The 27,624-nt window shown below is 42.9% G+C and overlaps 1 long non-coding RNA gene across 1 annotated transcript; it reads right to left on the reverse strand.

The window, feature by feature from the left end:
* Positions 1 to 145: 145 nt before the first annotated feature.
* On the reverse strand, positions 146 to 27,014 carry LOC120394582. Its single transcript, XR_005592348.1, has 3 exons — positions 26,911 to 27,014; positions 1,901 to 1,921; positions 146 to 167 (listed from the first exon to the last, which is right to left on the reverse strand). It is a non-coding gene; the product is annotated as an uncharacterized LOC120394582 (long non-coding RNA).
* Positions 27,015 to 27,624: the final 610 nt, after the last annotated feature.

The raw sequence follows: 27,624 nt of genomic DNA on the forward strand, positions 1-27,624 counted from the left end.
ATGCATCTACTAATAAATAACACATCCCCGTTAACTAATGTAGTGGGAAAGGCTGAAGTAGAAGCAGGATCAAAAACACCTGGGACTGTTTTTGTTGTATAACAATAGTTTTGCTTGTAACTGTTGAAAAGTCAATGCAATCTTACCTTTTTTCTCTTTATTTGAGCCTAGAAAAAACAAACAAAACAGAGTGTCATGCAGCAAAGTGAAGAGGGAATGTGCACAACAACATTTATATAAATCATGTTTTTGGCCTGTCTTCTGATTTCTGAATGCTCCCTGCCATTACCAATGTGTGGGTGACAATCAGTGTTGCAAGCTCTCATATACTAGTGAGTAAGGTGATTTAGTCCCCTGGTGAAGGAGCACTTGCCAAAATATGCAACGTAGATGAGATTTCTCTTGTTGGTGTAAAGCGCATGATATAACAGACTGAGGTTAAATGTCACCACTAATTTAAATCAGCAGGGGGCAGTTCAATAAATTAATTAACAAAGGTGGTTTACAATAGTACATTAAACTTATCTAATGGACATTTACACTGCCACCATTTAACCCACCCCTGAGTGTACTGTCCCCTGGATTCCAGAGTTCTAAACACTTGCTTGTGTGCATGCACTTGGAGATCTTGAAGCTGCATGCAGCACTCTGTTGGTTCTGTGTATCAGTCCACGCAAAGCAACAAGCTACACAACCCCCTGTGAAAACTGGATTCTAACGATTCAGAGATCAAAAGGGAATATTAGCAATTAGATGAACCATGGAATAATAATATAATTGTCTTTATTTCTCTTTGAAGTTTGTAGTAAACTACACATGAACCTTTGGATGGTTAATGGCCTTATGCTAATCAGTGCAATTAATTATCTGCGTATACACAGAAAATAGGACTTGACTGTTCAAAGCAACAATGTACCTTATTAGTGCTTGTGTTACCTGCTGTCGAGAGGTTATCACAACTTGCCAGAGATCTATAAAAGAACTTTGGGACCTGATATTTTTTTATCTCAAGTCTGCTTGAACTTATCAGAGGAGGTTTCAAGTCACAAGACTGAGGTCTCCAGGTGTGCTCTTGATTTCCCTGCTATTTCTCATGGAAGAATTTACACAGATTCTGCACATGGACTGCCTATTGGGTTATAATTTATGGAATTGATTCTGAAAGAACTTTTTGCAGGTCAGCACTTCACCATCTCTATTATGAAACTGACCTAAGAATTTTATTCATATCTGTATGTATAATGATCTTTTAAATATAATCACTCTCTTTTCTTTTTAATAAATCTTAGTTTGGTTAATAAGAATTGGCTGTAAGCATGTGATTTGGGTAAAGTCTGAAATATTCATTGACCTGGTGGCTAATGTGTCCAATCCCTTGGGATTGGTATAACTTTATATATGGTGAAAAGGATTTTAAGTAGTCCTCGCCATATTTGACTTGGCTGTCTGGGTGGCTCAGGGCTGGATTGCTTAAGGGAAATGCATTTTACGACTTGTTGGTAACCAGTAAGATGTTATAGAAAGCGTTTTGTTGCTAGTTGGTGAATCTAATTATTAGAATAAATCACCTGTTTTGGGAATCACCTACCCCATCTTTTGTGGTTTGTCTTGATTTAGGAATCTCAGTGAGGCCCCTCCAAGCACTATGGTCATACCACCCTATATAATCCATGTTTTACACACAATGGAGAAACAAAGCCTCTTAGTTAACCTTGTATCATGGAATGTATTCCATCATCCAAATGGCCAGTGGAAGTGAGGTTTAATAAAATGCTTTAAATATAGCAAATATTTCTGAACGGAAGTCAGAGAAGCAGGTAATGTATGGTACAGAAATGGATGATGGAGCACTCATCACATCAATTCAACTTCGGAAATCAATGCATAGAACAATACTTACTATTTCCCATCTTTGGCTTTTCTGAAAGAGAAAAACATATACATATTGTTTAATTACAAAAAAGCTATAAACAAGGCACTTATTCAGCATCTAAAATGTTTGCTATATGAAACGATCAATACTAACAAAAGTTATAGTACAGTAATGTTCTGACACATCTCAAGCACCAGATGAATCAGTTTAAGGTTCTCATGTTCTCAGACATTTTATTATTCACTATAAAAGCAGCAAGGAGTCCTGTGGCACCTTATAGACTAACAGACATATTGGAGCATGAGCTTTCATGGGTGAATACCCACTTCATCAGATGTATTCACCCACAAAAGCTCATGCTCCAATACATCTGTTAGTCTATAAGGTGCAACAGGACTCTTTCCTGCTTTTACAGATCCAGACTAACACGGCTACCCCTCTGATACTTTTATTCACTATGTAAGTCTGAATTTCACAGATGGAATTCCAAGATTTTGGTGGAAGTTTAGTCCTGGGAATTTTTCAATCAATCAGTATAGCAGTTGCAAATTATTTGAATTCCTGAGGGCTCATTGGTTCTCTGAATGCAGCTTCTGCTCTATATTAGTTTGTCTCTCAATATAAAAAAAAAAAGATAGATACATTCAGACTGGAAATAAGGTGTAAATTTTTAATGGTGCGAGTAATTAACCATTTGAAAAATTTAACAAGGGTCATGGTGAATTCACCACCACTGACCATTTTTAAATCAGGATTGGATGTTTTTCTAAAAGATGTACTCTAAGAATTATTTATTATTCTGGGGAAGTCTCTGGCCTTCACTGTACGGGAAGTCATCACGGATGACCGCAATGGTCCCTTCTGGCCTTATGATAGCGCATATGGAAATAAACTGAGACCATGTATTAAACGTTCTCCACAAGAAACTCTGCAGTCTTCTGTAATGGCACATCTAAAGTTATCTGGCTGTCAACCAATTTTGGCACCTATAATTTCTTCAATATTTTCCCTAATCTGGTCCCAAGACAGTTCATAATTATTGGAATGAGGATAATCAATGGGACATAGTAATACCAGAGTACAAAATATATCTGAAGGACAGAACAGGCCGTGCTGGTGGGAGAGTGGCACTATATGTGAAAGAAAGCATAGAATCAAATGAAGTAAAAATCTTAAATGAACCAAACTGTACCATTGAATCTCTATGGATAGTAATTCAATGATCTAATACCAAGAATATAGCAGTAGGGATATATTACTAACCACCTGACCAGGATGGTGATAATGACTATGAAATGCTCAGGGAGATTAGAGAGGCTATTAAAATTAAAAATTCAATAATAATGGGGGATTTCAACTATCCCCATATTGACTGGGTATGTGATACCTCAGCATGGGATGCAGAAATAAAGTTTCTTGACACCTTAAATGACTGTTTCTTGGAGCAGCTAGTCCTGGAACCCACCAGAGGAGAGGCAATTCTTGATTTAGTCCTAAGTGGAGCACAGGATCAGGTCCAAGAGGTGAATCTAGCTAGACCACTTGGTAATACTAATCATAATACAATTAATTTTAATATCCCTGTGGCAGGGAAAACACCACAGCAGCCCAGCACTGTAGCATTTAATTTCAGAGAGGGGGACTACACAAAAATGAGGAAGTTAGTTAAACAGAAATTAAAAGGTACAGCGCTAAAAGTGAAATCCCTGTAAGTCACATGGAAACTTTTAAAAGCCACCATAACAGAGGCTCAACTTAAATGTATACCCCAAATTAAAAAACTTAGTAAGAGAACCAAATACGTGCTACCGTGGCTAAACAACAAAGTAAAAGAAGCTGGGAAAGGCAAAAAGGCATCCTTTAAAAAGTGGAAGTTAAATCCTAGTGAGGAAAATAGAAAGAAGCATAAACTCTGGCAAATGAAGTATAAAATATAATTCGGAAGGCCAAAAAAGAATGTGAAGAACAGCTAGCCAAAGACTCAAAAAGTAATAGCAAAAAATGTTTTTAAGTACATCAGAAGCAGGAAGCCTGCTAAACAACCAGTCGGGCCACTGGACGATCGATATGTTAAAGGAGCACTCAAGGATGATATGGCCATTGAGGAGAAACTAAATGAATTCTTTGCAGCAGTCTTAACGGATGAGGATGTGAGGTTGATTCCCAAACCTGAACCATTCTTTTTAGGTGACAAATGTGAGAAAGTATCAGAGTGGTAGCCATGTAGTCTGGATCTGTAAAAAGCAATGGAGAGTCCTATGGCACCTTTAAGACTAACAGATGTATTGGAGCATAAGCTTTCGCATGCGTCTGACGAAGTGGGGATTCACCCATGAAAGCTTATGCGCCAATACATCTGTTAGTCTTAACGGTGCCACAGGACTCTCTATTGCTAAATGTGAGAAACTGTCCCAGGTTGAGGTGTCATTAAAGGAGGTTTTGGAACAAACTGAGAAATTAAACAGTAAGGCCTGGTATAAGGTGTCTGATGTAAGTCATAAGGTCGGGAACCTTTCAGAAGTGGTGTGCCAAGTCTTCATTTATTCACTCTAATTTAAGGTTTTGTGTGACGGTAATAAATTTTAATGTAGAGAGAGACCTTCTAAAAAACAAGTCTATATATAATATAACAAACTAGTGTTGTATTGTAAAATAAACAAGGTTTTCAAAATGTTTAAGAAGCTTCATTTAAAATTAAATTAAAATGTTGATCTTACGCCACTGGCCCGCTCAGCCTACTGCTGGGTCTGGGGTTGTTCACCTAGACCGGCAGTGGGCTGAGTGTGGCCTGTGGCTGGGACCCCAGCTGGGAAGGATCTGGCAGCCAGACCGGCAGCAGGCTGTGCGGGGCCAGCAGCAGGGACCCCAGACTGGCTGTGGGCTGAGCAGCTCAGCCCACTGCTACTCAGGGGTTCTGCCCTCCAGCTGCTGCCAGCGGGGATCTTGGCTGCCGGACCCGCTCAGCCCGCTGCCGGTCTGGGGTCCTGGCCCTGCCCACATATAGTGGGTACCTACCTTCTCCTTGGTTCTGGCCCATTCTCTTCCTCTCTCTGCACTGAGCTGACGGTGGGAGTGCACTGAGCACAGGGCTTGGGGTGAAGGGTCTGGCCAGGAGCTACAATGAAGGAGGGGGCTCAGGGCTGGGGCAGGAGGTTTGGGTTGTGGTGGCACTTACCTGGGCAGCTCCCATTTGGTGTGAGGGGTGCAGGTGGGAATGTGACTCCCGTTGGTGCTCAGGGTGGGAGTGGGGATGTGCAGGGTGCATGGGATGTGGGGGAGCTGGGGATGTGGATGGTGCAAGAGTCAGGGCAGAGGACTGGGGGCATGTGAGGCGGTGCAGGTGTCAGGGTAGGGGGGCTGGGTATATGTGGGGTGCCAGAGTCAGGGCTGGGGTCATGGGGAGGTGTGAAGGAGTCAACAGAGGGCCAGATGGTACAGGGCTCAGGGCCTGGGCCGGGGGGGGCGCGGGGGGGCAGGGCTCCGGGCAGAGACCGGGGTGGGGGGGCGGGGGGGCCAAGGCTCAGAGCAGAGGGCTGGGTGACTGCCCCCCAGAACCCCCAACCCTCCACCGCTCCTTGTCCCAACTACCCCCTCCTGGGACCCCACCCCCTATCTAAGCCTCCCTGCCCCTTGTCCCCTGACTTCCCCCCTAGGATCCTACCCCCTACCTGTCCCCTGACTGCCCCAGCCCCTATCCCCACCCCACACCCAGACAGACCCCTGGACTCCCATGCCTATCTATCCGCTCCCTGCCCCTGACAGGACCCCAGAACTCTGGACCCATACAACCCCTGCTCCCTGTTTACCCCAACCCCTCCACACCCCTGCCTCCTGACAGCCCCCAGAACTCCCGACTCATCCAATCCCCCTAGCTCCTTGTCCCCTGACCACCCCCTCCAGAGACCCCCCCACCCTAAGTGCTCCCCTGGACCCTCCTTGCTCCCGGTCCCCTGACTGCCCTGACCCCTATCCACTCCGCAAACGGACCCCGGGACTCCCCTGCCCCATCCAACCCCGCTCCTTGACTGCCCCTTCCAGAGTCCCCGCCCCTAACCACCTCCCCAGAATCCCACCCACCAATCCAACCCCTGCTCCCTGTCCCTTGACTGCCCCCACCCCTTACCCCCCCCCCTCCCAGCCCCCTTACCGCGAGACTCCCCACTCATCTGGAGCCCTGCCGCCGCCGCGCGCGCAGCCCAGCCCTGGTCCGCCCCTCAGAGCGCTGTGCGCACGGCAGCAGGGCTCCAGATGCGTGGGGAGCGTCTTTACTTTTCCACGTACCCAAACGCTGCCCCACGGGAGCACGCAGCCCCGGCCCCCAGAGCACTGCGTGCGCGGCGGCAGGAGTTTGGGGGAAGGCGGGGGAGGGGCCGGTGGCTTGCTGCGCTCGGTCAGCACTCCAGTCCGGGACCGCGAACCCCGCGGCTTGCCGCGTCCGCAGGATTTTTAATGGCAAGCAGAGTCCCAGCAGGCAGCCGCATGCCATTAAAAATTGGCTCGCGTGCCATTTTTGACACGCGTGCCATAGGTTGCTGACCTCTGGTCTAAACTAACGTCAGGTCCTGCTGATATAAAGCAAAGATAACAAGAGTCAGGCCATGAGCAAAAATCAGGCCCTGTTACAAAGCAGATGCCTGCTTTCAGGCTCACTATCTGATACATGAACTTCACAAGAACAGGGCTGGCATTGCAAAAATGCAAACACTCCTAAGAAATGTTAGGCACAGGACACTCACATAAACACATTCCAGAAGGGTGGTACCAGAACACTTTGATACCAAGTTATGGTATAAACACACTCTCCGAAGATGATCCAGGGACACATTGACCTCTCCTAAAGATAAGGTCAGGAGGACAGAGTGATGGCTAGAGATGTTTCGATTGAACCAACATATACGAGATAAAGGGTGGTAACTAACCACATCAGAAGGGCAATACGTAACTTGTTTGTATCAGTGTATAAAAGAGGATCACAGAGCGGGTGTCTTTATCTGGCCTAGGGGAGAGCAGAAAGTCCTGGCACTCACTGAGCAGGTCCATTGTAATGGGCATACATGTCTTATTATCCCTGTAGAATCTATGGGGTGCATAGGTGCTGAGTTTCTAATCTGCCGGGGGATGCTCCCCCTCAGCTTCACCTAGGCTCCACACCCACTCCACCCCTTCCCCTAAGGCCGTATCCCCACCCTGCTTCTTCCCACCCCCACTCTGCCCCCATCCCGCCTCTTCCTTCCCTCCCACACCGTACCCCGCCAGTTCTGCCCCTCCTCCTAGTACACTGCACTCTTACTACTCCCACCCTCCCTCCCAGCACCTCTTGATACCGCAGAACAGCTGATGCGTGGCGGGCAGTAGGAGTTGGATGGGAAGGGGAGGTGCTGATCATCAGGGCCCACCTACAGGCAGCAGGCGAGGTGCTGGGGGGAGTGGAAGGTTCTGGTAGGGGTGCTGCTGATGGATGCTCAGCACCCACCATTTTTTTCCCATGGGTGCTCCATCCCCGTAGCACCCACGGAGTCCACACCTATGATGGGGAGCTATAACCATGCTTCATCGACAATAAACCTGGCCAAGTGCCCTCGCTGCTGAACCAAGTCTGTGGTGTTCTTGGGCAGTTTGATCAAGGTCTGCTGGAGCAGCACAGAAAGGGAACATACACACAGCCAACAACAGGTATGTGATACATTGTATAGGTAGAAATTTTCATAATCATTTAGGCAAAATCACGGTAAAGACAAATAGAAATGTAAGCATCACAGCATTTTCCTAACCTGTTGGTGTATATAAATCTTGAATACAATATGAAAGTATACATTTAAAACACAGTAGCAAGACTTATGCCTTATAAAAATAATTATTGTCTCTGTGAAGAAACCTGTTTTTAGAAATTATGCATTTTTTTCATTACCAAGTTAACACCCTGAAATATGACTTCCCTCAGCTCATCTGTGATGCACTACACCACAATAATGATAGTGAGATAGTGTATGTTGCCACACTATTAACAATTAGGTTTATCAATAGACTTCTTTATCAATCAGAGGCAAGAACAGATACAGAGACAATTGTGAGTTAAGAAGAGAGAATTCATTGTCAACCACAAGCTGATCTACCACCCCATAGATCATCAAAAGTAAGTACATCAGCTCCTGATTTTCAGTAAAATAGAACCGTTAGGGTTCCCACCCCACTCTGGACTTTAGAGTACAGATGTGGGGACCCACGTGAAAGACCCCTAAGCTTATTTTTACCAGCTTAGGGTAAAAACTTCCCCAAGGCACACATTTTTCCTTGTACCTTGGATTAGGTAAACACTGCCACCACCAAGTGATTTAAACAAACCTTTAGAGAGGGCCACTTGGAGCCCTATCTCCCCCCAATATCCCCCCAAGCCCTACATCCCCTTTCCTGGGGAGGCTTGAGAATAAACAAGGTGACCACAGACCAACCTTGGGATATTTAGGATACTAAAAATCCCAACAGTTTCTTAAAAAAAACAGAACTTTATTACAAAGAAAAAGAGTAAAAGAAGCACCTCTGTAAAATTAGAATGGAAGATAATTTTACAGGGCAATTAGATTTAAAACACAGAGGATTTCCCTTTAGGCAAAACCTTAAAGTTACAAAAAGAAAAACCAGGAATACACCTTCCCCTCAGCACAGAGAAAATTACAAGCCAAAACAAAAGATAATCTAACACATTTCCTTGCTAGTACTTAATAATTCTATAGGCGTTGGATTGCTTGCTTTCTTGATTTGCTTCTGGCACGATCCACACGGAACAGACAGTAAAAAGCGCCCCTCCCCGCATTTGAAAGTAACTTGTCAACTTATTGGTTAGGTGCCAGCTAAGTTACTTCATATGGGCATTGCTTTTTTAGAGCATACACAATGGCGTAACATTATTTTTTTCTGATTGACCAGTGGCTTTTTTTTAGACAGTTTTTTTGCTGAGAAATACAACAGGATGGAATTTTTATTTTTATTTTATTTATTTATTTATTTATTTATTTATTTATTTTGCATAAAAATTGCTTTTATACCATGCTTGGATGCATATGTGGTTACTAGGAACTGTTAAAGTTTGGAGCCCTTAGCACAGGGTTAGACATGAGTGTTGCTTTAAGCTGGTTAAAGGCCTTTTGACACTTTTTAGTTTATTGAACTGCATTTGGCTGGTTTTCTTGGTTAGGTTTGTTAGTGGGGCAGCAATTTGGCTGTAGTGCAGTATAAATTGCCTGTAATATTTGGCCAAGCCTAAGAAGGATTGGACCTGTTTGTTTTTTTACTTTAGGACAGGCCACTTTTGGATAGTATTTACATTGGCCTGTAGGGGGTTGATATTTTTTTGACCCACCTGGTGTTTAAGGTAAGTTACTTTGTTTAGGCCTATTTGATACTTTTTAGCTTGACAGTTAGTTTTGCCTTTTTTACACGCTTGAAGACTTTTTGTAAAGCTTTAGGTGTTTTGCCCATGAATTAGAAAAAATGGACACATTGTTAAGGAGTGTGATTGCATATTTTTTAAATTTTGCTAGGAGACCATTTACAAGTTTTTGGAAGATGCTGGGTGCATTTTGCAGCCCGAAAGGGAGCACATTAAATTTATATAGCTGGACATGGGTGATGAAGGCTGACTTGTTTTTGGCAGATTTATTTAGCGGTACCTGCCAGCACTCCTTGGTTAAGTTTAAGGTAGAGATGAACTGGACACATCCCAGTTTTTTTTAATAGTTTATTTATGCTTGGCATTGGATAGTTGTTTGGGCGAGTTACAGCATTTAGCTTACGGTAGTTATGCAAAAATGTATTTTTCCATTTGGTTTGGGAACTACAACCACTGGAGATACCCATGCACTGTTAGAGGAGCGGATTACACCCATTTGTAGCATATTTTGGATTTTCCATTTTATAGCAGTTTTAGCTTGAGGAGTAAGGTTGAGCTCTAATTGGGTGAGCAGTACCTGTGTTAATGGAGTGGTATGCCCATTCAGTCCATCCTGGGGTGGCTGAGAACATTGGTGCGAAGCTGGTGCACAGCTTTTTGATTTGCTGCTGCTGCATACGTCCAAGGATTATGGAGAGGTTTACTGTTTTTATGCCACCATTACTTTTTTCTTTGTAGTAGACATCTTTAGGCCACTTAGCGTCATTTTCTTCCTGGGCTATAAACTGACAAACCTTTAATTTTGGGGGGAATAAAGGGGCTTTAGAGAATTAACATTGTACATCTTAGGCTTTAGGTTTGAGGTAGGGTTGCTATGAGATAGTTAACAGCTCCCAGACACTTTTGGACCATGAATGGCCCTTCCCAGGACACTTCCATCTTACACTGCTCTACAGCCAGAATACTTCTGAAATAAATGTAGTCCAACTTTACTAATTCTGGGTCACTGAGAATGAAAATGATGCTTAAAATTGTTGATTGGCTGTAGTTTTCAAGATATGCTATAGGGTCAGTATATACGACCCTTGACTTGGGAATGGCGGAGAATAAGTGAGTTATAAAGGGAAGGGATCTCAATTTAAACCAGAAATGACTAAAATACATCTTTGACTGGATCTATGATTAAATCTATGACTGGGTTTGGACAATACTTGCTTTTTAGGCAAAACAATGAATGATGCAATCTGAAGCTGGTATTGCATCATCCATGATATGAATTGCATCATGTTATTCCTAGAAGTCATGGATGATGCAATCATAACAAAGCTTACATCACTCTGCTGAACAAATTGCCCTATATCAGCTCTAGAAATCATACAGTGTCATGCTCTCTTATTTGTCAGTGTTTGATTTTGCAAAGGGACACATTTCTGTTTAGCCAAAGTGAGCAGAGATCATAGAATCATAGAATCTCAGGGTTGGAAGGGACCTCAGGAGGTCATCTAGTCCAACCCCCTGCTCAAAGCAGGACCAAACCCAACTAAATCATCCGAGCCAGGGCTTTGTCAAGCCTGACCTTAAAAACCTCCAAGGAAGGAGATTCCACCACCTCCCTAGGTAACCCATTCCAGTTCTTCACCACCCTACTAGTGAAAAAGTTTTTCCTAATGTCCAACCTAAACCTCCCCCTCTGCAACTTGAGACCATTACTCCTTGTTCTGTCATCTTCTACCACTGAGAACAGTCTAGATCCATCCTCTTTGGAACCCCCTTTCAGGTAGTTGAAAGCAGCTATCAAATCCCCCCTCATTCTTCTCTTCTGCAGGCTAAACAATCCCAGTTCCCTCAGCCTCTCCTCATAAGTACTGTGCTCCAGCCCCCTAATCATTTTTGTTGCCCTCTGCTGGACTCTCTCCAATTTATCCACATCCTTCTTGTAGTGTGGGGCCCAAAACTGGACACAGTACTCCAAATGAGGCCTCACCAGTGCTGAATAGAGGGGAATGATCACATCCCTCGATCTGCTGGAAATGCTCCTACTTATACAACCCAAAATGCCATTAGCCTTCTTGGCAACAAGGGCACACTGTTGACTCATATTCAGCTTTTCATCCACCGTAACCCCTAGGTCCTTCTCTGCAGAACTGCTGCCCAGCCATTCGATCCCTAGTCTGTAGCAGTGCATGGGATTCTTCCGTCCTAAGTGCAGGACTCTGCACTTGTCCTTGTTGATGCCTCGTACTTGTGTGAACAGTGCAGATAACTTCTGCTATGTTTGTGGTGAAGTGACTTTTGCATCACAAAAGCGCAGTATAACCACTATGGTTAAGAAAGCCTATCACCTTTACTTTGGCTGCAAAATTGGAGATCAGGACAAGAGGTGGGCCCCACACATATGCTGCAACACTTGTGCAACAAATCTTCGCCAGTGGTTGAACAGGAAAAGGAAATCTATGCCTTTTGCTGTGCCAATGATTTGGAGAGAGCCAACAGATCATACCAGCAATTGTTACTTCTGCATGGTGCCTCCAGTTGGGAAAGGTGTGTCAAAGAAGAAAAAGTGGACTGTGCATTATCCAAACATTCCATCAGCTATACGCCCAGTACCCCACGGAGAAGGACTGCCGGTTCCTGATGCACCAGAATCATTCTCACTTGAATCAGACGAGGAAGAGGAAGAGGATGAAACTTCTGCTCCTGAACCATCAATGTCACAGGACCCACATTTTCTCCCATCCTCCTCCTCTGAACCACACCTCATAACACAAGGTGAACTGAATGACCTTGTCAGGGATTTGGAACTACCCAAGAGTAAGGCAGAGCTGTTGGGCTCCAGACTACAGCAGTGGAATCTCCTGGCAGGTGATGTTAGGGTTTCCATGTTCCGTGACCGTCAAAAGGATCTTGTCCCATTCTTCTTCACGGAAGGTGATCTTGTAGCCTGCAACAACATCGATGGTGTGATGGCAGCCTTCAACATCGTTCATGATCCAGATGAGTGGAGACTGTTAATTGATTCATCGAAGACGAGTCTTAAAGCTGTTTTACTGCATAATGGCAATGTTTTGCCATCAATTCCAGTTGGTCATGAAGTCCATATGAAGGAAATCTATAACAACATGAAACAACTTTTGAGGTGCATAAACTATGACCAACATCAGTGGCAGCTTTGTGGCAATTTGAAGGTTGTTGCTCTCTTGCTTGGTCTGCAGACTGGATACACAAAGTACTGCTGTTTTCTCTGCGAATGGGATAGTCGTGCAAGAGATTCCCACTACATCAAGAAAGATTGGCCACTCCGACAGTCATTGGAGCCTGGGAGGAAAAGTGTTCTGCATCCACCACTTGTTGAATCAAGGAAGATTTTGTTACCACCCTTACACATCAAGCTGGGTCTGAGGAAGAACTTTGTCAAGGCTATTGACAAAACACAAGCAGCTTTCAAGTACCTCCATGGAAAATTTCCAAGGTTAAGTGAACCTAAGACAAAGGAAGGTGTCTTTGTTGGTCCTCAGATTCGTGAACTTCTTCGAGATGATGCATTTGACCATGCACTGCGTGGCAAGGAAAAGACGGCATGGAAAGCCTTCCAGTTAGTGGCAATAAATTTTCTCGGAAACAACAAGGCAGACAACTACAGGTTGTTGGTGGAAAACCTCCTCAAGGCATACAAAAGCCTTGGTTGCAACATGTCACTAAAGATACATTTTTTGCACTCTCATCTAGACTTTTTTCCACCGAACTGGGGAGCAGTGAGCGACGAGCACGGCGAGCGATTTCACCAGGACATTGCAACAATGGAGAAACGCTATCAGGGCAAATGGAGCCCATCAATGCTTGCAGACTATTGCTGGACAGTGACAAGAGATGCTCCATTTAATGAATACAAGAGACAAGCCAAGAAGCACCGAGTAGACACTGAATAGGACTAAACTATGTACATAATAGTTTTTTGCTTTTTGTTTCATAATAAATTTTAGTTAGATAACCCTTTTGCTGATTTTTAAAGTGTTACATAAACAGGACAGTTGAAATATTATCATGTAAAGCAACCATAAACACATGAAAAGACCTAGGTTTACAATTTATGATTAAAACTCTACTATCTACACAATATACCTAGACATAAAATGTAAAAACTTAAATATCTTAGAAACAGTAGCCAATCAGTTGTTTTAATTGTCATATTTGAATTCAGCACATCAAAATACATAATAAATAGAACATTTTATCTCTGAAGCAGACAACTTCTCAAAAATTGTAGACCAGTGTTATGGGCCTGGAGCACCTTTAAGACCATGACCTGGTCCCCTACTTTGAAGGAACACTTTTTGGCATGTTTATTATACGAGGCATTTTGCTTTTTTTGAGCATTTTTTTAGGTTTTTTTTTAGCAAGGGCTAAAGAGGTTTGGAGGGTGTTTTGGAGGTTGTTTAAAAAGTTTAGAATGTTAGTTTCTGGAGAAGTCAGAAACCCCTTCCATTGCTGCTTCACCAACTGTAATGGCCCCTTAAACTTGTGGCCATACACAAGTTTAAATTGTGAAAACCTCAAACTGGGATGTGTAGCCAAAGCACTAGGTTTAATTATTGAAGTGCTTATTTATGAATGTATGTGTTATGGCCCCCAAAGTTTTATTAAACTTTTATTAAACTTTATTAAACTTTTCCACCAGGCCATTTGGTGGTAAGGGGTGGCAACCAAGTGGTTTACCCCATGAGCTTTTAAAAGGCTTTTTATGGTTCCTGCCAGGAAATTAGTTTTTACCATGGCAAAAATGTTTAACGCCTGGCACACACTTTTAGCCCTGGTGTTGCTTAGAGCTACTGCTTCTGGCCATCGGGTGGCAAAATCTATGAAAGTCAGTATGGTACTGCTTTCCTCTGGGTGCCTTTTTTGAAAAAGGAACCAGAATATTCACAGCTACTTGCTGAACTAGAACCTTAATTAGGGGGAGCGGTTGGAGAGGGGCTTTGACCTGGTCTTGAGGTTTTTCCACTCTTTGGCATACCTTACCAGACCGGACATAGACAGAAACATTTTGCCCATTCCTTCCCAGTGGAAGGACTTCCCCGAACAGTCTTTGGTTTTGTTCACCCCAGCCTGACCACTAGGATGATTGTGGGCTAAGATCAAGAGCTTTACCTGGTACTTAGTTGGAACTACCAACTGTTTTTGAGGATGCCAGTCTTTCTGGTGCCCACCAGAAAGAGTTTCCTTGTATAAAAGTTTCTACCACAAAAAAGGAATCGATTAGAAGAGCTGAGAGGGGATGGGTTGCTCCGTGCTGCCATTCAAGCTCCCTGGTGGCTTTTATTTGCTTTCTGTTTGGCCTGGAACTGTTCCCTTGATGCTGGAGACATCCGTTTCTCATTGGATTGTGGACTTGGGCTTGATCCCTCTGGAAGCAATATAGGGGATGGGGCTGTTTCTGTTGACTGTGAACCGCTCTTCACTGCACTATGTTGGAGTTTAGGCTCCAACTGAGCCTTTTGTGTAGGTTTATTTGCTGCTACCAGTGCAGGGTCTGTGGTGCCCTCTGGTGTTGGGGTTCCAGACGGGGTTGCAAGTACTGGATTCAGTGCTGGCAATGGTTCTGGTGCTGGTTGTTCCGCTAATTCCGGTTCTGGGACTAGATCTGTCTGGGTCTCTGAGACTGGATCCACTACTGCAGCTGCAGACATGGGCATGGGGTCTAGTTCCATCACCTCAGTCTGGGTCTCGGGTAACACAGGATGGGCCCTTGTAAAAGGCTCAGGGACAGAGCTAGGTGTGAAGATGAAGCCTGGCTGCGGGTGACCATTCCCAACCTCTTGGCTAGCTTTACATGACTGGCCAATTCTTCCCCCAGCAGCATGGGAATGGGATAATTATCATAGACTGCAAAAGTCCACATTTATGACCAGCCTTTGTACTAGACAGGCAACTTGGCTCTATGCAAGTCAAAAGAGTTTGACTTGAAGGGATGAATCATCACTTGGACATCTGGGTTGATTAAGCTGGGGTCCACTAAGGACTGGTGAAGAGCCACTTGTGTTTCAGTGTCCCTCCATGCTGTAACCTTCTTCCTGCCAACACTCACAGTTTTCCTTCACTCTGAGAGTATCTGGGAGGCATTTGAGCATGAGGACCTTTGGTGTGACCCTGGTGCTATGAACTGTAATCTGTTGGTGTTCTTGGGGCAGTTGGCCTTTACATGCCCCAGCTCATTACATTTAAAACATCATCCAGCTGACTGGTCACTGGGGTGAGGTGGGTTGCTGGAGAATGGTGTGGTAGAATGATAAGATGTCTGGGGTTTTCCTCGGGGTGTAGTTGGGGCCTTGGGCTGTGGCCTTGGGTGTGGCCTGAGGGTGTCCCTTCTGGTATCCACTCAAACTGCAACCAGGGTTGTTCCTCTCTGCTTCCTCCACCCATGTTATTCTGATTTGCCCCGCCTCTCTGGCAGTCTGGGACTGCTAGTATTGATCGTCAGAAACAAGAATTTCTGCTTAGTCCATTTTTTTATCCCATAAACACTGTTTCATATCATCATTGATCATATTCAGGAATTGTTCCTGAGTAATTAAATCACACATTCCTTTAAAGCTAGTTAAACCTCTGCCATTGACCCATTTATCTAACAGATCCTTTATTTGGTTTACATAAGCCACATTACTTAGTCCAGGCCCTCTCTTAAGGGCTCTAAATTTTACTTTGTACATTTCAGGTATAACTTGAAATTGTTTTAAATCTCAATTCTTAAATTTACCATAGTCAGAAGCCTCCTCAATAGGCATCTTGTTGAATATGTCCAGAGCTCTTCCAGTCAATTTTGCTACCAGTGTGGTCATCTTGTGATCATCAGGAATTGCATGGAGTGTGCACAGTCTCTCAAAGCTGAGGAAATATTCAGCAATATTACTAGATTCATCATACTGTGGACATAGTCACTTCCATTTGTGGATTTTAGGGGAAGGATTGTTAGGGTTTTCCGGGAGACCCATTTTAACTCTTTCCAGATCTAAGCACTTCAGCACTAACTCCATCTCCAAGCGTTTCGCCTCTGCCTCCAAAAGGTGCTTCTTCACCTCCATCTCCAAGTGGTGCTTCTCTGCCTCCACCTCCAAGCATTTCACCTCCATTTCCGCCTCCAAGAGTTTTAAAGCTATTTGTCTGTCATGATTTTTTGTCTCTTTTCAGCTTCAAATTTAGCTATTTCTAGTTTTTGTTGGACATTGTGTTTTGCCATCCTAGCTCCTGCTTGCCTAGCTTACCCGAGAGCTAGAAAGAAAAAAGAAACCTCCTTGTGAATTATCTGGCTGTAAGCTAACACCTCTGCCTCCAGGCAAAGAGAGAGAAAAAAACTCCTTAGGTCTGTGCTTCTGGTTCAAACTGATCTCTGGCTCAAAATGATCCCACCTTTGCCACCATGTCAGAGTTCTCTCCCCACTCTGGACTTTAGGGTACAGATGTGGGGACCCACATGAAAGACCCCCTAAGCTTATTTTTTACCATCTTAGGTTAAAACTTCCCCAAGGCACACATTTTAGCTTGTACCTTGGATTAGGTAAACGCTGTCACCACCAAGTGATTTAAACAAACCTTTAGGGAGGGCCACTTGAAGCCCTATCTCCCCCAGAGTATCCCCCCAATCCCTACACCCCACTTTTCTTGAGAATAAACAAGATAAGCACAGAATAACCTTGGGATTTTTAGGACACTAAAAACCCCATCAGTTTCTTTAAAAAAAAAACAGAACTTTATTAGAAAGAAAAAGGGTAAAAGAAGCACCTCTGTAAAATTAGAATGGAAGATAATTTTACAGGGCAATTAGATTTAAAAGACAAAGGATTTCCCTCTAGTTACAAAAAGAAAAACCAGGAATACACCTTCCCCTTGGCACAGAGAAAATTACAAGCCGAAACAAAAGATAATCTAATGTATTCCCTTGCTAGTACTTACTAATTCTATAGGAGTTGGATTGCTTGCTTTCTTGATTTGTCTCTGGCAAGATTCACATGGAACAGACAGAACAAAGCCTTCCCCCTGCCCTTCCAGATTTAAAAGTATCTTGTCCCCTTATTGGTCCTATTGGTCAGGTGCCAGCCAGGTTACTTGAGCTTCTTAACCCTTTACAGGTAAAAGGATTTTATGCCTCTGGCCAGGAGGGATTGTATAGTACTGTATATAGAAACATGGTTACCCTTCCCTTTATATTTAAGACAAGGACTTTATACAATGCTCCAATGAGCATCAAGAGCACATCGGATGACAGTCCTGGAATGAGTTATCCCTGGCCACCAACATCAGTTGATTTAACAGTTGAGGCTGCAAAGTCTGCCATGCCAATTGAATTTTACAATTTGATGGTCTGGATTATTGGAGCATCAGAGACATCAACACTGGCAGTCTATGTTGATCTTCCAGATGATGTGGTCCTTAAACTCATAGCACTTTGCCAAGATTTTGTTTACTTTGCATCCAAAGGTCTATCCATAGAATCTTTATGGATAGATATTCCATGCTTGAATAATAAGAGTATAGCAGTAGGAATATACTACAACCACCAGACTAGCATGATGATGGTGACTGTGAAATGATCAGGGCAATTAGAGAGGCTACAAAAACAGAAAACATCTCAGGATAGGATGCAGAAATAAAATGTCTAGACACCATTAATGACCACTTCTTGGAGCAGCTAGTCCTGGAACCCACATGGGGACAGGCAATTATTAATTTAGTCCTAAGTGAACCACAGGTTCTGGTCCAAGAGATGAAAATAGCTGAACTGCTCAGAAATAGCAACCATAATGCAATGACATTTAACATCTTTGTGGGGGGGAAATGCCAAAGAAATTCAACACAATAGCATTTAACTTCAAAAAGGGAATTAAAAGGAACAGACACAAGAGTGAAGTGCCTGCAAGCTTCATGGAAACTTTTTTTAAAAACACCGTAGTGGAGGCTCAAAGTAAATGTTTACCCAAAATTAAAACAACAACAACAACAAACAGTAAAAAGAACAAAACAATTCCATCATGGCTAAACAGCATAATAATAATAATAATAATAATAATAGAATAAAAATGGTGCTTAGAAGTAAAAAAAAATCCTTTAAAACTTGGAAGCCAAATTCTAGTGAGGAAAATCAAAAAGAGCATAAACTCTGGCAAGTTCAGTATAAAAGCATAATTAGGCAGGCCAAAAAAGAACTAGCAAAATACACAGAAACTAACAGCAATTTTTTAAAGTACATCAGAAGTAGAAAGCCTGTCAAATGATTAGTTGTGCCACTGGACAATCAACTTGCTAGAGGACCATCCAAGGAAGGAGATGATGTTGTGGAAAAGCTAAATGAATTGTTTGCATCAGTCTTTACTCCAGATAATGTGAGGAAGATTACCACACCTGAGTCATAATTTTTAGGTGACAAATCTGAGGAACTGTCTCAGATTGAGAAGTCAAGAAAGGAAGTTTTGGAACAAACTGATAAATTAAACTGCAATAATTCACCAGGACAAGATGGTATTCACCCTAGGGTTCTGAAGGAAGTCAAATATGAAACTGCAGAACTAACTGTGATATGAAACTATAAGAAAGAACAGAATTATCAGACACACAGATTAACATGATCTGTTGGGCAACTGACAACATGTTTTTTAAAAAGGAAATCATGTGACTGTATCATGTTAGAATTCTTGGAGGGGCTCAACAAACATGTGGACAAGGGTGAGACAGTGGATAGACTGTACTTGGACTTTCAGAAAACCTTTGATAAGATCCCTCACCAAAGGCTCTTAAGTATGTAAGCAGATAAGGAGGATGGTCCCCTCATGGATTAATAACTGGTTAAAGATAGGAAACAAAAGGTGCTAATAAATGGTCAGTTTTCACAATGAAGAGAGGTAAATAGCCAGGTCCCCCAAGGAGCTACACTGGGACCAGACCTCTGTAATATATTCATAAATGATTTGGAAAAGGGGATGAACAATGAGGTGGCAAAATTTGCAGATGATACAAAATTACTCAAGATAGGTAAGTCCAAAGCAGACAGCAAAGAGTTACAAAGGGACCTCAAAAAACAGGGTAACTTTTTCAGAGTTAACTGCAGATTTGAACCAAATTTGTGGTCCTCCAGGAGGGCATCCACTTAGGGTTTTCAGGCTCCCAGCCATCACCTCGCTCAGGCAGAAACCTGCACCTCTCTCCCACCAGACTGTGATTTCAAGCTTGTGGTCCCTCTGCACCTCACTGTGATTTCCTCAGCAGGTCTGCCCAGGATCCAGCACCTGTGCTTCACCTTTCCACAGGCTACCACAATGTATAGCAGTGACCGACCGGCCTTCACAAATCAAAACACACTTGTTCTTAGGGTAAAAACATTACAGAGAATTACAGATAAGTTCCTAGATGCATGCTGAAAATCTTACCACAGGTCACCAATCTGTCTTATGGGGCCTCAGTAAGCCAAACTTGCCCTCCCCACCCTTGGACAGAAGGTCTTGTCTGTTTCCTGGATCAGAATGAAGGCCCTGTTTCTGTTGAAACTCAACCTTTGTATGCTGCCCAAAGCCATTTCTTTGTCTGTTGGTCAAAACTCAGTTTGTCAGTATAGGGGAGCCTCTCCTGCATGAGATATCTCCCTGAAGAGGTTTGCAACCTGAGTGATTCACCTTCATCACCTCCCCCACCTCATTGTTTTTGTTCCTGGCATTCTGTACAATTCCTGGCTCTCAGTGATGCATAAAGAAATCATATGTTCATACAATATGGTCCTCAAAGATATTGCCTGCAGTTGCAGTAGCTCTCACACCAACTTCCAGCAACTTCCTACAAAATGCTACAGCCCACCCTCTTAGCCAAAAAAAAAAAGTCAACATTCATTCAGTGGTCTGCTTTGTGAGTTGGCTCTGTAATGAATACAGACAAATTCAAGGTGCTTATCCAGATATGCAAGGCTCCACACAACTGTCCCAATCGTACCCAAGGCCCTTGGATACTAGGGTGATGGGTCTGGTATGGAACCCTTAACAGAACAGACTAGAAATCCCCTCCTTGTCCACCATGACCAGCTGATCATTTCTATTCTCTACTGGAGCCATGAAACTATCCGCTAACAGAGGAAGTCTCCTGAGTTGATGAAAGAAAATTTCCATTAAAGCCAGCTCTAAGGTATGGAACTCAAACTGACAGGAGAGAAGCATGAGCACAGAACCCACTAAATGTAAAACTCCATTATTTGCCATAGATTTTCCACAATAACTTCTTCATGCACATAGAGACACACAACAAACTCACTTACACCCCCAACACCTACACATGCAGAATAAATGAATATCCCTAAAACCTAGTAATGCCACAGTGTGGGAAAGGAGGAAGAGAATTGCAATTTCCATGTTTAAATATATGGGACATGATCAGGTACTACAATGGTGGAAGCCAAATAGGTAACTTGATAGATAGGGAGGGAGACAGCCTAGGAGAAGGACAGTACGTATCAGTTAATTTCTAAACAGTTGTTTGCAAAGGGACAATTTTCCCCACTGCTACACAGGACAATAAGAAGACAGATTGCTTGTGCTCTCCCTTCTGCCCACATCCGGTCCTAGACCCAGTGGGATTGCACCAGTTCCAGTGCAGAGAGTGCCCTAACTTACTGCAGAGAAGATAGCAAGCAGACTTTGCCCATAAAGGACTATGCTCTAATTTATGTGGTCAGACCTGTTTTTGATAACTATTCTTATCAACTACAAACATTTTCCCTGACATATTTCATTACTTAACATTAGGAACGCCCTGTTTTATTGCCTATATATCTCAGAGGTTTGTGTGATCTTTATATGAACACTTATAGAAAATAGAACACGGAAACTGTACACCATAGCTGCAATAAATGCAGATATAAATCTATATATACCTGTTTTCCTGTAACAGAAAGTGCTTTATGAAGCATATTTTGCTAAGTACCTATGGAATCTTTATATATTGTGACAAAGTTCCTCCTCTACGTTGGTGGGTGCTGCGCTTATTTGGCAGATTTGATCACCTCAGTGATCTTCCCCACAGTCTGGGTCAACTTCTCCTGTGTTTGATCAGGAGTTGAGAGGTTTGGGGGGGAACCCGGGCCTGCCTTCTACTCCGGGTCCCAGCCCAGGGCCCTGTGGATTGCAGCTGTCTATAGTGCCTCCTGTACCAGCTGCATGACAGCTACAACTCCCTGGACTACTTCCCCATGGCCTCCTCCAAACACCTTCTTTATCCTCACCACAGGACCTCCCTCCTGGTGTCTGATAATGCTTGTACTCCTCAGTCCTCCAGCAGCACACCCTCTCACTCTCAGCTCCTTGCGCCTCTTGCTCCCAGCTCCTCACATGCTCTTCCTCTCCTCTGGCTCCCCCTCCCTGACTGGAGTGAGCTCCTTTTTAAACCCAGGTGCCCTGATTAGCCTGCCTTGATTGGCTGCAGGTGTTCTAATCAGCCTGTCTGCCTTAATTGGTTCTAGCAGGTTCCTGATTACTCTAGTGCAGCCCCTGCTCTGGTCACTCAGGGAACAGAAAACTACTCACCGAGTGACCAGTATATTTGCCCTCTACCAGACTCCTGTAATCCCAGACCTGTGGATCCTCCCCTTAGGCTGGGGGGAGTCCTTTAGCAGTGGGCGGGCTTTGCCCGCCCACTTCCTGGCTGCCAAATAGGACCAGACTCCTGTACCCCACTGGCCTGGGTCTGTCACAATATTAATAAATATAATAAACACTAATATATCCTTCATATATGGCGCTAGTAAGGCTATTACTGACAACAGTTCTGGTGTCCACAATTCATAAAGGATTTTGAAAAATTCATAGGATTCAAGAGGATAGTGACAAGAATAATTTGAGGTCTGGAAAACCTACCTTACAGAGAGAGAATAAAGCAGCGCTATGTAGTTTATCCAACTGTCCTAGTTTCTTCCCTTCTGCAATACTCCATTTACCCTCTTCACCCCTGCACTGTCTCCCTCACCATTCTTCCTTTCAGTGTCATAGAATCATAGAATATCAGGGTTGGAAGGGACCTCAGAAGGTCATCTAGTCCAACCCCCTGCTCAAAGCAGGACCAAACCCAACTAAATCATCCCAGACAGGGCTTCGTCAAGCCTGACCTTAAAAACCTCTAAGGAAGGAGAGTCCACCACCTCCCTAGATAACCCATTCCAGTGCTTCACCACCCTCCTAGTGAAAAAGTTTTTCCTAATATCCAAACTACACCTCCCTCACTGCAACTTGAGACCATTACTCCTTGTTCTGTCATCTGCTACCACTGAGAACAGTCTAGATCCATCCTCTTTGGAACCCCCATTCAGGTAGTTGAATGCAGCTATCAAATCCCACATCATTCTTCACTTCTGCAGACTAAATAATCCCAGTTCCCTCAGCCTCTCCTCATAAGTCATGTGCTCCAGCCCCCTAATCATTTGTGTTGCCTGCTGCTGGACTCTTTCCAATTTTTCCACATCCTTCTGGCAGTATATGGCCCAAAACTGGACACACTACTCCAGATGAGGCCTCACCAATGTCAAATAGAGGGGAATGATCACGTCCCTTGATGTGCTGGCAATGTCTCTACTAATACAGCCCAAAATGCTGTTAGGCTTCTTGGCAACAAGGGCACACTGTTGACTCATATCCAGTTTCTCGTCCACTAGGTCCTTTTCTGCAGAAGTGCTGCCTAGCCACTCAGTCCCTAGTCTGTAGCAGTGTATGGGATTCCTCTGTCCTAAGTGCAGGACTCTGCACTTGTCCTTGTTGAACCTCATCAGGTTTCTTTTGGCCCAATCCTCTAATTTGTCTAGGTCCCTCTGTATCCTAACCCTACCCTCCAGCATATCTACCACTCCTCCCAGTTTAGTGTAATCTTCAAACTTGCTGAGAGTGCAGTCCACACCATCCTCCAGATCATTAATGAAGTTATTGAACAAAACCAGCCCCAGGACCGACTCTTGGGGCATTCCGCTTGATTCTGGCTGCCAACTAGATATAGAACCATAGATCATTACCCATTGAGCCCAACGGTCTTGCCAGCTTCCTATTCACCTTATAGTCCATTCTTCCAGCCCATACTTCTTTAACTTGCTGGCAAGAATACTGTGGGAGACCATATCAAAAGCTTTGTTAAAGTCAAGGAATAACACATCCACAGCTTTTCCCTCATCCACAGAGCCAGTTAGCTCATCATAGAAGGCAATTAGGCATGACTTGCCCTTGGTGAATCCCTGCTGACTGTTCCTGGTCACTGTCCTCTCCTCTAATTGCTTTAAAATGGATTCCTTGATGACCTGCTCCATGATTTTTCCAGGGAGGATAACTGGCCTGTAGTTCCCCAGATCCTCCTTCTTCCCTTTTTTAAAGATGGGCACTACATTAGCCTTTTTCCAGTCATCCAGGCCCTCCTCAGATTGCCATGAGTTTTCAAAGATAATGGTCAATGGCTCTGCAATCACATCTGCCAACTCCTTTAGCACCCTGGGATGCAGTGCACCCTGCCCCATGGACTTGTGCTCATCCAGCTTTTCTAAATAGTCCTGACCACTTCTTTCTGCACAGAGGGCTGGTCACCTCCTCCCCATATTGTGCTGCCCAGTGCAATAGTCTGGGAGCTGACCTTGTTTGTGAAGACAGAGGCAAAAAAAAGCATTGGGTATATCAGCTTTTTCCATGTCTTCTGTCACTAGGTTGCCTCCCCCATTCAGTAAGGGGCCCACACTTTCCTTGACCTTCTTCTTGTTGCTAACATACCTGAATAAACCTTTCTTGCTAGCTGCAACTCCAAGTGTGATTTTTCCTTCCTGATTTCACTCCTGCATCCCTGAGCAATACTTTTATACTCCTCCCTGGTCATTTGTCCAATCTTACTTCTTGTAAGCTTCTTTTTTGTGTTTATGATCATCAAGGATTTCACTGTTAAGCCAAGCTGGTCACCTGCCATATTTACTATTCTTGCTACACCTCGGGATGCTTTGTTCCTGTAACCTCCATAAGGATTCTTTATAATACAGCCAGCTCTCCTGGACTCCTTTCCCCCTCATTTTATTCTCCCAGGGGTTCCTGCCCATCAGTTCCCTGAGGGAGTCCCCCACCCCTCTGCTTTGTAGCTGATCTCCCTCCTAACTAAACTAAACATACACACACAATTATAGCATTAGCATGCTGTTTGCTGCTATCTTTGTTTGCTTTGCTTGTATGTTCTTCCCCTTCCTCATCCTTGTCAGTCTTGTCTATTTAGAATATAACCTCTTTCGGGAACCTCTTTTTGTTTTGTGTTTGTTCAGTGCCGGGCACAATGTGGTCCTGATCCATGACTGGGGCTCCTTGGCCCTAAATAATGTACAGCCAAGGAGCCCCAGTCATGGATCAGGGGCTCCTTGGCCATGCCTGGGCCTCCTAGGCTCTACCATGACATACACCTATAAATAACTTGTTCCTGGTCTGCAAATACCGAGAGAGAGTGAAGATATCTAACATTTGGTGGCTCTTTAATCTGTCAGTCAGAGGCATAAAAAACCATTCAGTTGCTCTAAATTCAAGCCAGAAATGTTCCAGCAGGAGCTAAGATGCAAAATTTGAATAATGAAGGTAATTAATCATTGGGACAGGTGCCCATAGCTTCTGGGGTATGGGGAGCTGACCCAATCACTCGGATTCCCTCCCTTGGATACTTTAAATCAAACCTGAATCTCTCTTTCTAAAAAATCTGCTCCAGCTCAACTGTGTTAGGGCCAATGCTGGAAACAGAAAGTGAAATTCTCTGGCCTGTTTGCACAAGAAATGAACAAAGCAGTCCCTTCCAGCCTTGGAGTCTATGAATCTATACATTCAATGTGCCTTCATAACGTATTAATATTATTATTATTTAATAAATTAGGGATACCACAATCCCCACTTTTTATCTGCTACATATATTATTTGAACTGTGCTCAACCTAGCAACAGCCTGACAGGGCTACGCAGCATACACACATATTTAACAAAATAAAATACCTGTCCAAACAGGTTTACACTCTAAGTATGAACCAAGAGAAAACAAATGAATGAAACAAAAACTTGGGTTGGGGGGGCATGTGGAACACAAGGAAACAATTAGATGATTGTGATGTCAGCTCCCTGGGTGCTGAACTACCCTTGAGTTTTTTGAAGGAGGAATTTGAAGGAGAACAATATTGTGGTCTGCATGTTTCATATCATGTATATATAAAAAATCATTAGCTCTTTCTTCAAGTGATCAAATAAAAGTTGTGATCATGAGGCCTTAGGCAGCCTTTTCTGAATGAAGGAAAATGTATAGCCTCCCTCTGGTCCATCTCCTTTATATGGGCTACTTATTGACAAAAATCATTTATTTTAGGTTCTCAAAATAACTTTGGATTGTTTTCCCTGATCAGGACAGAGATCTTATTTTTTTCTTTTATTTCTCTATAGTTTCAAACAAACTTATAACACTGTTTTATTAATAAGAATTATTATTTTAATTTATATCATTTTATAAATGAGATGACACTTTTTTTAAATCTGCAATTAATAGTGATAATAGAACTGAATGAATAATAGATTTTTCAATTTTCTGTCTGAAACACCCTCCCCCCAATTCAAATTAAACACAATGCTTCATTTAGTTTTTTGGGTGTTTTACTGTCTTGTTTTAATTAAACCTCATTAATATTTAGATGAAAGAGCAATTTGAAATGAAAGGTTAAAATGTTTCATTTACAAAAAGTCAAAACAAAAAATTTCAACTTTTTCAGAAAATTGTAAACCATTTTTTCAGCAAAAACTATTCACCAAATTCAACCTGAATTTGCCAACTGCTTCAGTTGCCCTGAAGAAAAAAATAAAAATCACTTAGCTCTTGTTGACAGGCTGATGGTGCCCATCTGATCTTTAATTGGACAAACAGAAATTAAACAAGTAAAATTAAGCAAATTGACAGAAAATCCAGAATGAAATTACATTTTAAAAAATCACCTATTTATAATAAGATATGAAGAAAAAGGCAGCAAGTGTCATTTGCTACCTAAATTGGAGGATATTTTAAACACATCAAGCCCTCAGTGGGTGTGATGGAAAAAATACTCGAGACACTCCTGCAAAAATAGTCAATATTGTTATTTATGTATCAGGACAAGGGGAAAAGTTAAACATGCTCAAGGAGACACAGGAAAATAACAATTGCCATGTTGGAGCTGACAGGGTGAAAGAGCCCCGTAATAGCCATTACTGAATAACCTGTACATACAGGATATTTTAGCTGACATTTTTTATGTTCCTTTACTACACTGCCTTTGCTTGAACTTGATTTCTAGTTTCCGAAGGACCCTTTGTCAATGTGCTCACTTTGTTGTATGTGTGTGTTACTCTGTATGGTACAAGAATTGTCTCTCCTCTTTTGTATTCTAAACCTTGTCACTTTTTTAAATTTGTCCAGTTTGTGGTTAATTAAAAGTTACCCATTATTAAAGGTTTATTAGACTTGATTGCCTCTTTGATCAAACTCAATTTTTTGTAGATACCATCCTTTTGCTGACTGATAGGCTGGTAGAATAACCCTATAAGACAGAAACTTCAGCAACAAAACTTACAATTTGTAGCAAAGTAACAAAGCCTTATTTAGAAAAAAAATGAATATTGACTCACATTTTCACTCTGAAGTTAATCACAATCCCTGTGAGCACCTTCTGAAATTTCCCGTTGAGTAAGAGCTTTGATCGGAACTCACTCTATTCTCTCTTTAAAACAGAAACCAGTCTCCTTTCTAGAAAATCAATGTACTAGTTTCACTCACTGCAGCTGGAATGTAGAAAAGTCCAAAGGTTAAAAAAGCAAGGCTTTCCCTGTTATGTTCACAGCATACACACACAGAATTAGAAAGAAACAATCCTCTTGCTAGACAGTTGCAACATAAGACTACTTTATTTCTTTGAATCCAGAAATTTAACACTCAAAAAGCAAACACAGAAATAGACCAAGCAGACTGCTACCTAAGGCAGAGAGGAACAACTCAACCGATCCTGATCCAGACTGTCCTGACAGACTGATTGCTGAGGACCCAGATTGCACACTGCCACTCAGAGCTCCATGTTGCTAGCGGCACCAGAAAAAAAACATAAAATTTAAAGTGACAATTTGTAATTTTAATAACACACCATCTATACAGCATGGGTATTATGTGAACTTGCTCTTTAACTGTGAAGGTACATTTGATCTAAATCAAATAAAGTGGTAAGAATTCAGAACAAATGGGATTTCCACAAAATCAAAAATTTCCATGACAAAATTTCAATTTGCTGTAATGAAATAGCCATCATAGAGAGTTCTCTTAAAACATCTGCTCAATGTGCGGCAGCAGTC

This window comes from Mauremys reevesii, unplaced genomic scaffold (assembly GCF_016161935.1).
Source record: "Mauremys reevesii isolate NIE-2019 unplaced genomic scaffold, ASM1616193v1 Contig68, whole genome shotgun sequence".
In the NCBI taxonomy this organism is placed as follows: domain Eukaryota; kingdom Metazoa; phylum Chordata; order Testudines; family Geoemydidae; genus Mauremys; species Mauremys reevesii.